Source organism: Hirundo rustica, chromosome 5, assembly GCF_015227805.2.
Source record: "Hirundo rustica isolate bHirRus1 chromosome 5, bHirRus1.pri.v3, whole genome shotgun sequence".
Taxonomy (NCBI): Eukaryota; Metazoa; Chordata; class Aves; order Passeriformes; family Hirundinidae; genus Hirundo; species Hirundo rustica.
The window spans coordinates 44,711,196-44,726,094 of record NC_053454.1 but is presented as its reverse complement, the minus strand read 5'-3'; positions in this window follow the sequence as shown (position 1 = coordinate 44,726,094).

Genomic DNA, 14,899 nt, shown 5'->3' with positions numbered 1-14,899 from the left:
ATATTTTCATATTTTTAGAATGGTGGTGTATTGCTATGCTAAAACATTTTTCTCGATTTCTGCAAATCTTGAAACCTATCTGGGAACTGAAAATCTGACATCTAAATTTTGAGTTAAGTTTTCCACTATATATAAGGCATAAACCACTATCCAGCTTTCAATACTTCACTAATTTCATATTAACTATAAGACTACGTCTGGATGGTTCTTTTTTAAAGTATCTGGAGTAGCTAGATCTGAATTTGGACTGGCAGCTGGCTAGCTGTGTCAGCTACGTTCAGTGTTCTGCAGTGGTTGTAGAAGATCAACCTATTCATGGGATGTTTTGTATAATTTATAACCAGCATAATTTCTCTCGCTTGTCTCTAGCTTCTCTAGCTCCTAATGCACAGATGCTCATAAATACCTACTGGAGTGTGCAGTCTTCCTTTCTGGGAAGAAGTCATCAGGCCTATCAGGGACAGAAAGCCATTTCAGAACTCCCTTGTTTAAATTTGTAAATGCAGAAGGCACTAGATTGCTGTTTGATTATAGTCTAAACTGTCTCTTCTGAAATTATGAGGTTCATCAATTTTCCCACCTTTCTGGGAGGGAGGTGAAGTTATCAACGAAGAATCACTTGGGAGAACCTCCAGCTGTCCAAAGAGCTGGTCCTACAATTGCATTTTCTTAGTCTATGGAAGTGACTCTGCCTGACTAGGAGGGAGGACCTTACACTGCATCAATGTTTTATAAACAGGAGGAAAAAGAACTTATGGGACAGACATCCTAAAGGTTATTTTTAGACTGAAAAGCCATTAGTAGTTGTGATGATTTTTGAATCTTTACCAATACTGTCACCTTGAACTGATAAAAGTGTGCAGTATGTATTTCTAGTCTCAAACTCATTTTGGCCTTTTTACTTTAAATGTGTAATCAAAGGCTAAGCTGTGCAGGTGCTGCTTAGACTTTAATTCCAAATAACTTTAAGAATGAAGTAGAATTTTAATGCAGAGAGGAAGAAATGCGCCTTGTCAACACGGTGCAGCTCAGAACTAGAATTTAATTTCAGACTTGAAAGTTTGCTATAATGTATTTAAGTAAATATTCTTTGATATCTAGAACTCCAGCTTCATGGGTGTGCGTCTGAGAACGTTATAGATGTCAGTTTATGGCAAGCAGGTACTCTACGGTGGCAGCAAATAATTTCAGAAGAGCAACATTCCAGACATTCATGTTTAACTCAGTTCCTGCGGATTATTTTTTTTGTAGTAAAAAGAATGCCCAGTTCTAGTTTGTTGTGTTTGTTTCAGGGGAAGGGAAAGGAGAAGGGGCTGAATTTCTGGCTGTCTAAGCTGTAACCCAGATATGATCGTTCCCAGTGATAAGGAATGGTACAGTGAGAGATGTTACAAGTGAATTACCAAATGTGAAAGTGTCTCGTGTCAATCATATAGTAAGGAGGAAGAAACTGTCAACATCGCACTCGTGGATGCCTTGGGATGCCCATGGCTTGCTGTATGTCCCTGTGACAGACATCATCAGCCTCGAGATCCAAAGGGGCAGTTGAAGAATTACATCAGGAACAGGAGGGAGGTACTGGGAAGTGCAGGTGCAGCAGTCTTAATTATTACTACTATTGCAACTGGTGTTTTTTTATGTATAGTAATGTTCACTTTTTTCTGCAGTAATTGGATCTGGGCTAATAATTCTTCGATTAAGCTGTTAAGATTTTTCTTAATGAAGATGTCTTCTCCTTCCCCATAACAATATTTTTGCATGTAGCAAAGCCCAGTATAAAGTTGAGTTACAGAATATAGTTTGACAGAAATATGCTGCAATCTAAGGCATTTTACTAGTTCTTGGTTGTTAACTGCAATGCTGTTTTTGTGTGCACTTGCCTGATTGCTAGGCTTTGGGCTGTGATTGTTCAAATGCAAGTATTTTCTAGCGGAGAAACCAGAGGAAGTAATGTTTTTTAGTAATACAAAATTCTTCTATTTCTCACTCCTGTTGTCTATGTTCACATTCAGCCTGGAAAGCTGCAATAGAGCTCTGTCACTTCTGTAATATTTTTAGTTATTCGCCTTTTTTGGGGCCTTTCTTGATGGACTGCTTTTCAGAGAAGGCTTACAGCATGGGATGGCAGTGAGGGACTTTAGGAAAAGAGAGGCCTAGGGCAAGATTGGCTATAATTTTTCAAGGGGCTGAGATTTACAAATAGAAGTATGGATGCAATAAACTGTTGGACTGTGTAAATTACTGTGACTGATAACATGGGGAATGGAAAATGTAATCACACATTTGACAACATTCCTCTTAAATTTATAAACAAAAGTGGTAGTTTTGCTGGCCTTTAATTTAGACAAGAGTCAGCAGCGGGAAGGGGTGAACTCATCTTGGAGGTGAACAGCAAAAGGACAAACAGGTTTCTTAAAGGAAAATTCTGACAAATGGTGTGGGAAACCTGTGCTGCCTTAGATTGCTTGGAGAGGGTGGAATCTCTGGTCTTTGAGGGATTCAGAATTTGATTTTGGACAATGCCATGTGGGATGTAATGTCCAAGTTTGTCGGGGGCTCCTTTTCCCTGGAGTTTAAATTCCCCGGCATTCAGGTGGTTTTAGAGTTCTGGCCCTCTGCAAAGCTCTGTGCCAAATGCAGGAAAAGACGGAGTCTTCAAGGTTACATGCTTCGTTTATTAGTTCTTATCTTACAATTTTCTCAGTGTCCAAAAGATGTTTGCCACGGCTCGGACATCTGGTGACTCCTCTTGTCTCTGGGCTGTCCTTATCTTTTATACTAATTGCTACGTATTCTTTATTTACTATTTATTACCAATGTCTATCACTATTACTAAAAAGGTCATCTTTACTCTGACCCAATCCTCACTAACTACTTTGTGCCAATGTCACTGCAGAAATGGAGTGAGGGAACAAGAAGGAAGAAGAAGGAGACAACACCCTAAATTCTCCATCTTGCCCCATTCACTCCAATGCCAAGAATCCCAAACTCACTGTTTTTTCACCCTGTGATATACTAAATTACTATTTTTCACACTCTTGTGGCCTGCAATGCTTCCTGCAGTGCAAGAAGCCTCTCCCATGGACTGAAATCAAATCCAGTGTCTCTCTGAGCCCTGGGCTCTGGGCTGGGCTCCCAGACCCCCCTGCCCAGGTCCCTGACCCTCCAGGGCAACCAAAGGAATGCCCTGGACTCCAACACAAGTTAGTCTTTCTATGAGTGGAGAGGTGGACCAGGTGGTCTGTGAAATCCATCCTAGCCCAAACTGTTCTTTTCATCACTGTCATTGTTCTGGATTTCTGTCGTTTCACCAGATGTTTTTTTTTTTTGTCTCTAGATTCTAAGAGGCATTAATAGCCTGGTTGAATTACTGGGTTTGGGGAAGCTTAGCTTTTCATTTATGCTATTGTAATCCTTCACTGTACCTCAGATTTTTATAAACAAAATAATCATGCTGTTCTTAATGTTGGACTTGCTGCAGAACATAATGAGTGCTTCCATTTCACTCGATGTAGGATAAATTGAAAAATTGTTCTTTATTAGTTGTTTGGAAACTAATGCTAATGAGAGTCTGAGTTGCTGTCATTTTCCCGTAGGGGATAAAGCATTTTGTAATGTACAATTTATTTTGAGAATACTATCAAGGAATAACTACCCAAAACTTTTTTTTTTTTTTTTTTTTTTTTTTTAATGCTACAAAAAAAAGACCCCTGAGAATTGTTTTTAACAAATGTTTTCTAAAGTAGGGAATTTTGCCTTAGAGGCGACCTTTATAATAATGCAAGGCACTCATGCCAGGATGCATATTAGTGACATGCAGATGAAAACAAGAAATAAGCAGGGTTTTTTTGTAGGTTTTATTTAGATGTTTCCAGGTTCCATTTTCTATTTCTTTGCAACTCAAAGGTATAGTCAGTTATTCTTGTCTAGTGAATTTAGTGATGCACATAATCAGATTTAAAGGATTGATGAATCTGCACAAAACACTTGGTAATAAATTTTTGTTGGTGACAGGTGAAAAAATGGAAAACACTGCCAGTGGTGACAAGGCTTTTACAGAACAGTTTACCTGTCAGGGCAAATGCATAATTCTGGAAAGCATGAATAATGATCTTTCTTTATCTCAATCACTGTAAGCCTTACTCAGAGTTATTGAATATGGGTAGCTTTTACATTTACCATAAATGAAATTTGTTGGAACTATGGAAGAATAATATCGTTGATTTTCCTGTGAATCTGATGGTGTGCATTTTTTAGGCAATGTTTTGCGAAAATGCTTTATTAGAATTTGCTCTTTGGCTGCTGAGGTTTGAAATCAGTGGAAATTATGAATCACAGAATGGTTTGAATTGGAAGGGGTCCTAAAGACCATCTGGGTCCAGCCCTTCTGCAGTGGGCAGGGAGACCTTCCTGTAGATGAGGTTGCTCAGTGCCCCATCCAGTCTGGCCTTGTTTGGTGCACAATGCTTGCTATTTATTAGCAGAAAGCCAGCCAGTTATACAGAGGGACAGGAGTGAGCAGCTGTCACATACTCCAGCTGTGAACTTGGACACAAAATCTTCTCTCTGACTCTTCTGTGCCCACCTGAGTAGTTGAGAGTACATGGGCAGAAAATAATCTGCTCCACAAAATGCTGAAACTACTATGGGAGCAGTTTTAGTTTTGAAGTGACTAAGTTGCTTATACAAATTCTCAAAGACTATTGTTTGTAGTCTAAGCAGGAAGATTTCGCTCCTTGAGTTTCCTACTGTGTGAAGTAGGAAACAAAAATCTAGGAACTTCTTAATAATCAAGAATGAAACTGCTGCCTGATACCAGAATTAGTATTTAGGAAGGTCTGCCTTTTGGAAGAAGTGGTACAGCTAATATTTTCTTAGAAGAAGAATGTTACCTTTATCTGTTTAATACTATTTTCTATTACTAATTTTTAATATATACATTAGGTGGTCTTAAATCTGTTTTGTGAGAATTGCATGCATGTGAAACCTGTGGAAAACCAGAATATTTTCTTCAACATAGACCCAGGAAAAGAGTATATTTTGTGAGATTCAGTAGATTCCATTATGTGAATGTTTAACCTCAGGGACACTTTCAGTTTGCAACTGAAAATTATACCTAGACTGTAAGGACTTGTTAAACCTGTCTACTAGATCATTACAATCTTGATTCCACCCTTCCTGGGCTGTCCTGTGTAACAGTATGCCCCTTTATATACAATCAAACCTTTATTAAATTAATGTTTTGTGAGCACTTTTTGCAGAAATCATGGTCTGCATTTAGTTTCTTAGTTATACTCATCACTGTGATGTGTTTAATTCGTCATTTTACATTTATTTATGATAACCTGCAGTCTCCACGGCTTGGCTTTGGTACATAGTGATGTACTTGATCTTTGGTCTTGGTTAACGCTTTCTGCAGTGAGAATGAAAGGATATATGTTTTTCCTGCTTTTTGACACTCTGCAACACTCATCTCTGCCACTGTTATATCCAAAAGAGGTACAGTACCACGTGCATTGATACTTTGCTTTTGGTGACCGCCTGTTTGGTTTTCCCCTTGCAGTGTATCCCATATATACACATTATACTCTTTGTCTTTATGGTGCACCTCATTTTTGCTCTCGGAACCATTCTGACCCTGAAATTGCTTGGACATGAACAATTTCCATCCCTCCAGCATAAGGTGATGAAGTGATGATATCAGAGTTTGAGATGGAAACAGTAACTGTACCCTAGAGAAAAATACAGCCTTGGGTAAGTTATGTAGGTCATGATGCTCCTTTGTCTGGGAGCAGAGAATCCTGTTTGCTGTTCGGTTTTGCAATTCCAATGTAGTGGAAGAAGAAAGACTTACTGACCTTAGCAGGAAGAGTATTATCATACCCTCCAAAACTGAGGCATGTCTGGATGTGACAGTGTAGAACATTCAGATTATTTAATTGCTGCCATGAATCTCAAGAAAATCAGCCATTTCTTGCACTGGAGAAGCAGCAGGGGAAAACTAGGAAAAAAGGTGTAGCATTTATAAAGATACTAATTTCTCAGCAAAGTATTTCTTACTTAGTTTGAAGTAATTGTGGTAGAATATGTAGCACACTGTATGATGACTTCATTAAAATTAATATCATAATAGAAGGGTTGTCCTTTTAGAGAAGAGATGATTCTAGTTAGGCACAAGTTAGGTCAGTGTCTTCTGTGCTCTGTAACTGGTTTGGAGGCTTCGTTTAAAAAGGGAATTTCAGGCAGAATCAATTTGTCTAGTATGGATGTCTGGAAAACATTGAACTTTGGATGCTGAGAGGAATTCAGTTTGCATTTCAGAGAGAACTTGGGGTCAGACACTAGGCTTCTTCTACCCTAGGCTCATGAATCTAAAGCAGTTAAGAAACTTTTTAAGTCCCATCTATACGCTTCTGTGTGATGCAAGGATATAATAGAAATGAGCATAAAATTCTTTTACTTTCTCGTGCTTTTATTTTTAATATTTTTTTTTTCTTTTGAGCCAAACCCCTACGCAAGTGGCTGCCTTCTTACAGGTGGTCAATAGCTAATCCAGTTAGGTTGTGATGTTCTTTAGTCTCAGAATAGGGGACAAGAGTAAACAGTAATCATGACTAACTGAGCTACCTTATAATGTAATATAAAAGGAGACATTGAAAATCTTTGAAGCTATGTATCATGTCTTGTTTGCATTCTAATTTTGAGAAGTGATCTTGGGAAGCAAATCTTTTAATCAAGGAAGAATATTTTTTATAGTGTCTTAATTATCATCTAATGTTTTATTTCCAGGCAGCAGTTGTAGTATTGATATAAAGAAGGTGTGCATGTATATGTAATATAATAATTTATAGTATATGCACTTGATAAATATTAAATTATCATTAATAATTATATATGTGAGTATATACATATAAGTATTTGTGAGTTATTCTGAACTGCTGTAATTTTACCTGCTTCATGCTAGCTTTGCGGCAGACAGAAAAATGTTGAGTTAGTGCTGTCTAGGCAGTTACATGAAGGCTGCTAAATCAAAGCAATTGAGTTATGTTAATGCTCTTATTCCATTGCATTGTGTTAAGTAAAATGTTAATTTAAATTATCTTTCAAGACAGAAAACACTTTTGGGGAGGAGAATCTCTTATTTTCCTTGCTTTACCTGTGATGCTAGGATGGCTGTGCCCTCTGTTTTCCCTGTGCAAATGACAGATGGAGGGGATCCACACTCCTGTCAAGTCACTTTCTGAGGTTAGTTCATTGTCTGCTCCATGTGGTATGTTGTCACATAAGGGATTTACTGTAATACAGGAGCTCTGCCTGGCTGCATTTTTTTTTTTTTTTTTTTTTAAGTTTTCAGGCTGTATTTAATGAATGGCTAAGTGGATGTAAAAATGCACCAAAAAGGTTGTTGTCATCTCTCCACAATATGTTACTGTATTTCTTCTATAAATAAGCGGTCATGTTCCAATGGAATCAGTTTTCTAACTCAGCTGATAAGCAAATCTAGTTGTAAGACTGTTGGGGGTTAAGTTTGGTTTTGTTTTTTTTCTTTCTTTCTTTCCCTATAGAATTTTTCCCCCATAAGTTGCTAATAGACTAAATACTGATGCTTAAAGGGTACTTGACCCACACAAAAGAAGTAGAACACTTAGTTTGGGGTAGGGAAAGGCTCAGGGGCTCTGGGAACTGAGGATGGTTTCTTCTGCTCTCGGTCTCAGAGAGGACGGTCGGGTGACTGCTGGCTGTGTGAGGAGTCCACTGTTAATGGAGAGTCTGATCCTGGGAATTCTACCACCATCCATCATCTGCTGGAGTGCCCAGGAATTCGGAGCCCCTCACCTGCCCTGCTGGAGCTGGGCCAGCCCTGCCCAGCCACTGTGGCTTCTTCGGCACTGCTCACTTTGCCTGCCAGGACACCCCCTGCCTGCTGGGAACCCTTGCCGTCCCATCCACCAGCCCAGGAGTTTCCACTGTTCCAGCTTGGTGCTCCCAGGGTCCCAAGAGATCAGACTGCCCCGGGCTTTGTGAAACAAAGGCCCTCAAGGTTCTGTTTATTATTAATGCTGCTGTTGTTGTTGTTTGTTTGCCTTGTTATACTTACTAGTAAAGAACTGTTATTCCTTTCCCCATAGCTCTGACTGAAAAGCCTCTTTAATCTTCTAAATTATAATAACTTGGAGGGAAGGGATTACAATTCCCCATTCCTAGAGAGGCCCCGCCTCTCCCTAGCAGATACCTGTCTTCCAAACCAAGACAAAGACAAAAGGTCTTGAGGGGATCTGGATTATAATGTAGCTTCCCATTCTGGGTTGAAAGGCAAGGACCTATTGGGAGTGGGTCCAGAGGGGAGACGTAAAGATGTTTAGAGGTCTGGGGCACCTCTCCTATGAAGATAGGGTGAGACACTTTTGAGTAGTTCAACCTCGAGAAGACAAGGTTCCAGGCTGGCCTTACTGCAGCCTTTCAGCAATAAGACCCCCAAAGAGGTCTTAAAAGAATGATGTAGAGAGACTGTTTAGTAGGACTGTAGCAACAGGACAAAGGCTAAGGCTTTTAAACCAAAAGAGAGTAGATTTAGACTAAATGTAAAAATGGAATGTTTTATGATGAGGATGCTGAAACACTGGAATGGGTTGCCCGGACAAGCTGTGGATGCCTCATGCTTGGAAACATTCAAGGCCGGTTTGGATGGGGCTCTGAGAAACCTGCTCTCATTGAAGATGTCCCTGTCCACGGCCAGGGAGTTGGACTAGGTGACCTTTAAAGGTCCCTTCCAACCCAAACCATTTTATGATTCTATGAAACTGGATGGTGTTACTGTTTTGGCAGTTTTCAAAGTTCACACATCTCTATGATGAAACTGCAATTTCATTATACTAGATTTTTTTTTTCCCCAGATTATTAGCGCTGTCAAAAGTGATTAAAAAAATAATAATCTGGAGCTTTAATCTTACTGCTACACCTTTAAAGTGATTAGTTTAATTTCTCTATCATTCTCTTGTTTCCTATATTCAATTCTTTTGGCACGTATTAGTGCATTTCAAATTCCATTAAAGTTGTGATTATAAGAGAGCTGGTTTTTTAAACTCAAGAAACAATTTAATAACTTCTGGGTGTAATTACGGTATCTCTTAACAATAAAGTAATCTTAATTTTCTTATCTTCGCTTACAGTATCATGTGGAAGCCAAAGACAGTAAGTTAAACGTATACTTTGACATGTAAGTAATACACATCAAAATTTCAGCAAGGAAAGAGAGCTACAAGAAACCATTCCTGATGTTGCTCATTACTTAGCATTAAATTTTTCATCCCTTAATGTTTATTAGAATTTCTTTGTATGCAACAGAATCAGAATCAAACTTTGGTGGCTTTTTTCTTTCTTCTTTTCTTCTTAAAGAAGTCCTTCCTTGCTCCTCTGGTATGGAGATAATTTTCTGAAACAATAGTATATGAGATGAAAATACAAAAGAAAAGGATCTCTACTTGCATCCAGTCCAAAAGAATTAACAGATTTTCTCTACAGGTTTTCTGAACAAGGCCTAAGGAAGTTGAATATGACTGAGAGATCAGATACTTGTACTACTTTGAATAAAATAAAAGCAGCTGACAATACATACCTGTGAGTAATCTTTATTTGTTAGTACCTCTTGAATTCTTATTTGTGTAGGCTAATAAACTACAGGCTAATAATTAGGCAAATTACAGAATACACTACAGTTTTTTATGCAAATGTCTTGTGCAGAAGACAAGAACATGGAAATGGACTTTGAATGGAGTGCATTAAAGAGCTTGTTAGTCAGCTGTAAGCACGATAACCATCAGCCAACACTGAGGTTTTAAATTTCTGTTTACACTCACAAATTGTCTAAATACTAATAGGATCTAGCTCTTAAGGCTTAATGCTGAGCAGTTTTGATATGGCTAAAACAGAAAGCAATGTGATTTGTTAGAGCATAATGAGAGACTACCATCTTGATAGCTTTTAAATACAATGGCTACAGATCACCTTCATCTCTCAAAGGTGAAAATTGGAAGCAGCATCATTATATGAGCGTTATGAATAAATGCTTCAGAATACACTTGAGCTGAAAAATGATGCATGGAAAATTGGTCAACGGTTTACCATTGTAAAAAAATACTTGTCCATTTTTCATTTATTACAGGGCTTGTATTGCTTGTAAACCCTTCAATTTATGCTTGCCCATCTTTGCTATTTGCATTTTAGTGGGCTGAATAATTATGTATGAGGTGCCTTTTGGTTCAGAATCAGAAGAAATAACCCTTTCAAATGGGAAAGGCCTGCAGTCTCCCCAGAGTTACACAACGTGCTGAAAAAATCACTTTTAAATATTGTAGTATCTCAGTGTGAAGAAGTATTTTCCTGTACTGACAAAACTAGGAAATAGAAATAATATCTAAGGCGTGCTTTTGGTAACTAGACGGATATTTGTACTAGGGAGGTATTTGTTTTCATATTGGTAAGCTCAGTAGTCTCGTTTATGACTTAGTGCTTCTGTGGACATGAGAAGTCAAGAGTACAGGCTAGAACCAGAGGGATGAGCAAAATCACCTCAAGAATATTTAAAGGCCTGACTTCTGACTAGATTTATGTTGGGTAGCACTTAGTCATATCCACATACATACGTGCATATGTACACAAATGTGCAAATGCAAGGATGGCAAAACTTGTTTTTAGATAGAGGAAATATTTGTTTCCTCTGTACCAAAAATACTTATGTGTCTTGGATATATTTTTTAGAGATACATTATAAATATCTACATGTAATAATATATCTCTGTATGAAATACATCTAGCAAAATGCATAAAACCTTACACTTAAAATTTGTATTTGAAAATGGAGATTGCTGTTATGTATCTGAAAATACCAATCTGTCAAAATGGATGCATCTACTTAAAAAGTGTAATTTGGTGAAATTCCTGGGACAATATTCTGAAAGAGTTTGGAAGCTCTGAAAACCATATATACTGCTCTGAGTTTGTTTTGTGGCCAAGGATGGGGCAGAGGAGGTGGCAGGCCCTGAGGCAGGTATGTGGCAAAGTTACCTGGCTCCAATGGAGGCCTCCTGGAACTAAATGCAGAGATTTTTCAGTGTTGGCAGTTGGAAGATTCTGGTTGAGAAAATTTTTTTAAATACTCGGCAGTGTTCTGCTTATTAATTTGACAGAATCTGTGTGTGCTGGATTTGTGTGAGGTTCCCTCTGTGTGTGACTGCTCTCCTCTTTCTTGCCTGCACTGGCACTTTGTTACGTGAAAGGAAGACTTCTTCCACACGGGAAAAGGGCAGCAGCAGCACCGAGGCCAGACTGATTTGGAAATGGCCTGCACTGTCTGCTTATGCTGTGATTAAATTCAGCTGGATGTTCAGGAGCAGGTGACAGCTGTTAGTATGAACTTTATAAAAATTTCCATTTCATCCTAGGCAGAAGAAGCTCTTTTATGAGGGCTTAGATACCTTGAGATACACCCAACTCCCTGATAGTTGTGGTTGAAGTTGTTTGCTGCTGCAGAGCAATGTGATGTTGTTTTAGCTCTTTCTGAAAATTACTAAAATGTGAATTATTTTAATCCTGGAAGAAGGAAAGAGGAAGAACACTGATAAGAAAAGTTATTAAATACTAAGAGAAAAAGCAGGGAATTAGAACTTGCTGACTCGGTAAGATTGAGGATTATCCCCTTCTGAGTTGCGTTCCACTGAGTGATGATTGCCACGAGAATGGAGAGCAAATTAACTTCTGGATACTGCTTGTTACACCTTGGAATCTCTTGTGTATATTCATGAGTAAATAATTGCTCTGTTCTTCTGAACTTTGTATATCCTTATTTGTGGAGTCTCCCGGTACTTGGTTGAAGTTACTGAACGAAGTGACCTAGAGAAAGAGGATTAAAGTGCTAACAACTGAAAAAAGAAGACTCTGTAAGTATAGGTAAGCTTGAAAATGCCATAGGCAGGATTTTGGTCTAAACAAAAACACAGACTGAGTTGACAGAATAAATGAAAAAAACCCAAAAAACAAAAAACAAAAAAAAACCAAAAACAAACACAAAACAAACCAAAAAAAAAAAACCCACCACAAAAAAACCCCAAAACAAAAAAAACCAAACAACAACAACAAAAAAACCCCCAAAAAACCAAAAAAAAACCAAAAACAACAAAAACCCCCCACCAAACCCTCAAAGCAACACAGACAATCATAAAATGAAAATAAATAAAACAACCTACCAAGCAACTGAACCAACCAATCAGAATCCACCAAAGAAGCCTCAAACAGAAACACTTCAGGCATTCTTCTAGGGTGAAATTTGGCCTAGAGCTTTTAAGGGGCAATTCCAGTCTAGCATTGTGTGCTATTTTGTGCTGCTAGAAGTCTTTTTCATCTTCCTTAGTGCCCCAGTCTAACTCATGCATGAGTGTATCAGTGCTTGTGCTGGCTGAGCATAGAGCAAGGAGTAAATCAGGAGAGCATCAGTGCATGTAGGGTTGGAGCTACAGAAACCACAGAGGACCAGGAGAGCAGGTAACAAGTGATGAAAACAGACCAGATTTTTTATCTTGACATACAGCTCTCTGGAGTGGCAACTTTGGGGATTTCTATGCAGAGAACCGCATCTTTGATTGTAGATACGGACTTCTGGGAAATAAGATTGAAGGCATTGTTATTATTGTTATTATTCCTCATGGAAGAAGAAGTATTATGATCTTTTTATTATTACCTTATTTTGAAATAAAACTATACTGTGCAATATGCTTGATTCAACATGTAATTGTACTTCTGCAAAGGAACTGCGTTTGCATATTAGCTCTGTGTCTGATGTGTAGGGAGTGATACGGCTGAAAGTCTACTAGGTGTAGTAGAAAAAGTGTTAACTCTACTGCTTCATACAGAAAAGATTGGGAACAACAGAGCTTCAAGTGTTAGTAAGAGAAGAAAAAGGGGATTAAAGAAAAAATTTCCAAAATATATGTTGAAATCTATTATGCCTATTGTATTCAATAATTATATCCAAAACCAAATATCTATGAGAGAGAACCAAATCACCAGACTGGGAGGTAGTTACTGATATCTTGAGGAAAACAAAGAAACTACTATTTTCAGCTTGCTTAAATACCTTTTGAGTTTTCATGCAATATTCAAGACTTTCTACCTTATTATAATGATCTAAGTGGTTGTCACCCTGGTTTTGCTGAGTTTTTTAAAGCCTTTTGATTGTTCATAAAATGGAGTCAGACTTTTTAGCTACTGTACAATATTAGGAGCAGTTTTCACTTTTTCCCACAGATGTAACATAAACAAATCCTTTGTTTTTCATACTCTGTCCTTTGTTTGCATATTTCTAACCTGAAAACAATTGTGACTGACCGTTGGTCTGGCCATTCGGCTGAGGGGTGAAAACTCCAGAAGCCAATCTTCAGCCAGACCCACAAATGTATAAAAAGCAAGAAATAAACAGGTAGAGGCTCTCCGCCTTGTTTTCTGCCTTGGCTCAGCTTGAGCTGGCTCGGAAGAACGCTCTGCCCTGCGAAAATCTCTTGACTCTGTGTGATTGCTTTGCATATCACAATCACAAGTGGTTGCAATATGTGCTGTAAGTCAGTGTCTCTTCAAATTATGCATTTTTATTTTCTCTACTGTTACTACTCTTTGCTGAAGTCATGTGGTCATTAGCTATGAGTGCAGTCAAAACAGATGCAAGGGACATCAGTTTGTGTTTTGTTGAGAATAGTCAGTGCTCTGATGGTTTTGAAAAGTGTGTTAGGTCAGTTTTCTTAGTCAAAGTAAAATCTGTTTGAAAAATTAGCATATTTTATGTTTACTCACCTTTGGAAACAAAGTGAAAGTAAAGGCATAATATTTTTGCTTAATCAGTTTGGAAATGGTGTAATTTACTGCTGTGAGATGCATAGATTGGTAATCTCAGATAAGATCTTTGTCAGGTGAATGAGAGCTGAGGAAAAATCCTCCACACGCACACAAAAAAAATCCTCCTGCCCATGAAAGACACCTGTAGATGTAAAACAAACAAAAGATCAAAGGGATGAAGCAGAGCAGAAGGCTGAAGACAGCTCTTAAAGGGAAAAAAAATAGATTTCTTACCTGAGAAGACAGAGATTTGAAATGCAGAGAGTCATTGTAATGTGCTTTAGTTAGACATAGACAAAAATGAAAAGGTAAGAAAAAATAATTTCATACCTTGGACAGGTGCAAAGAGATGTTAGAATAATTTAAAAAAAAAAAGAAAAAATAAAAGCTATCTGATGTTAAATAAGATGCTTCTGGATATTTGCAGAAGAGGAGCTGTGGACCATTTACGTATCTGATGAAGCTGTACATGTAACAATTAAATATAATCCAGTGCAGCTACCTTTCAGAAGACAATTATACACTAAAAAGTTATTAAAGAAATAATTTTAAGGACTAAGCATAAAAATTGTACCTGTAAAATCTCTTTCATTAGTGATCAAGTTGTGGGACTTTTTGCCAGAACAAAGTGGCTTTCTGATGGTTTAAAAAGCAAATTCCTGTTAATATGAAGTTTGAGCCATAAAGGACTTGGAAAAAAAATAATAATAATGGAAATTTTTTTCCAAGATAAATTTTTAATCCTGCCAAGGTAATTCCTGTCACACCCTTTCCAAGGTGTTACCAGCTTTTCTTCTCTGAACTTCTTAATCTGTGATTTCTCTGTCTTCTTTGTTTTAATCATGCTTGCCATGCAAATAACACTGTGCTATGCAAGTTTATCTATAAGTTTATGAAGTGAAACTTTGTGCATATATGTATTTTACTGTGTTACTTCTAAGGGCCTAAATAATGGTCAGTGCCATGTGTTTGAGTAGACACCTGTAAAAAAAATCAGCAGTTATTAGGCTCATGCCCT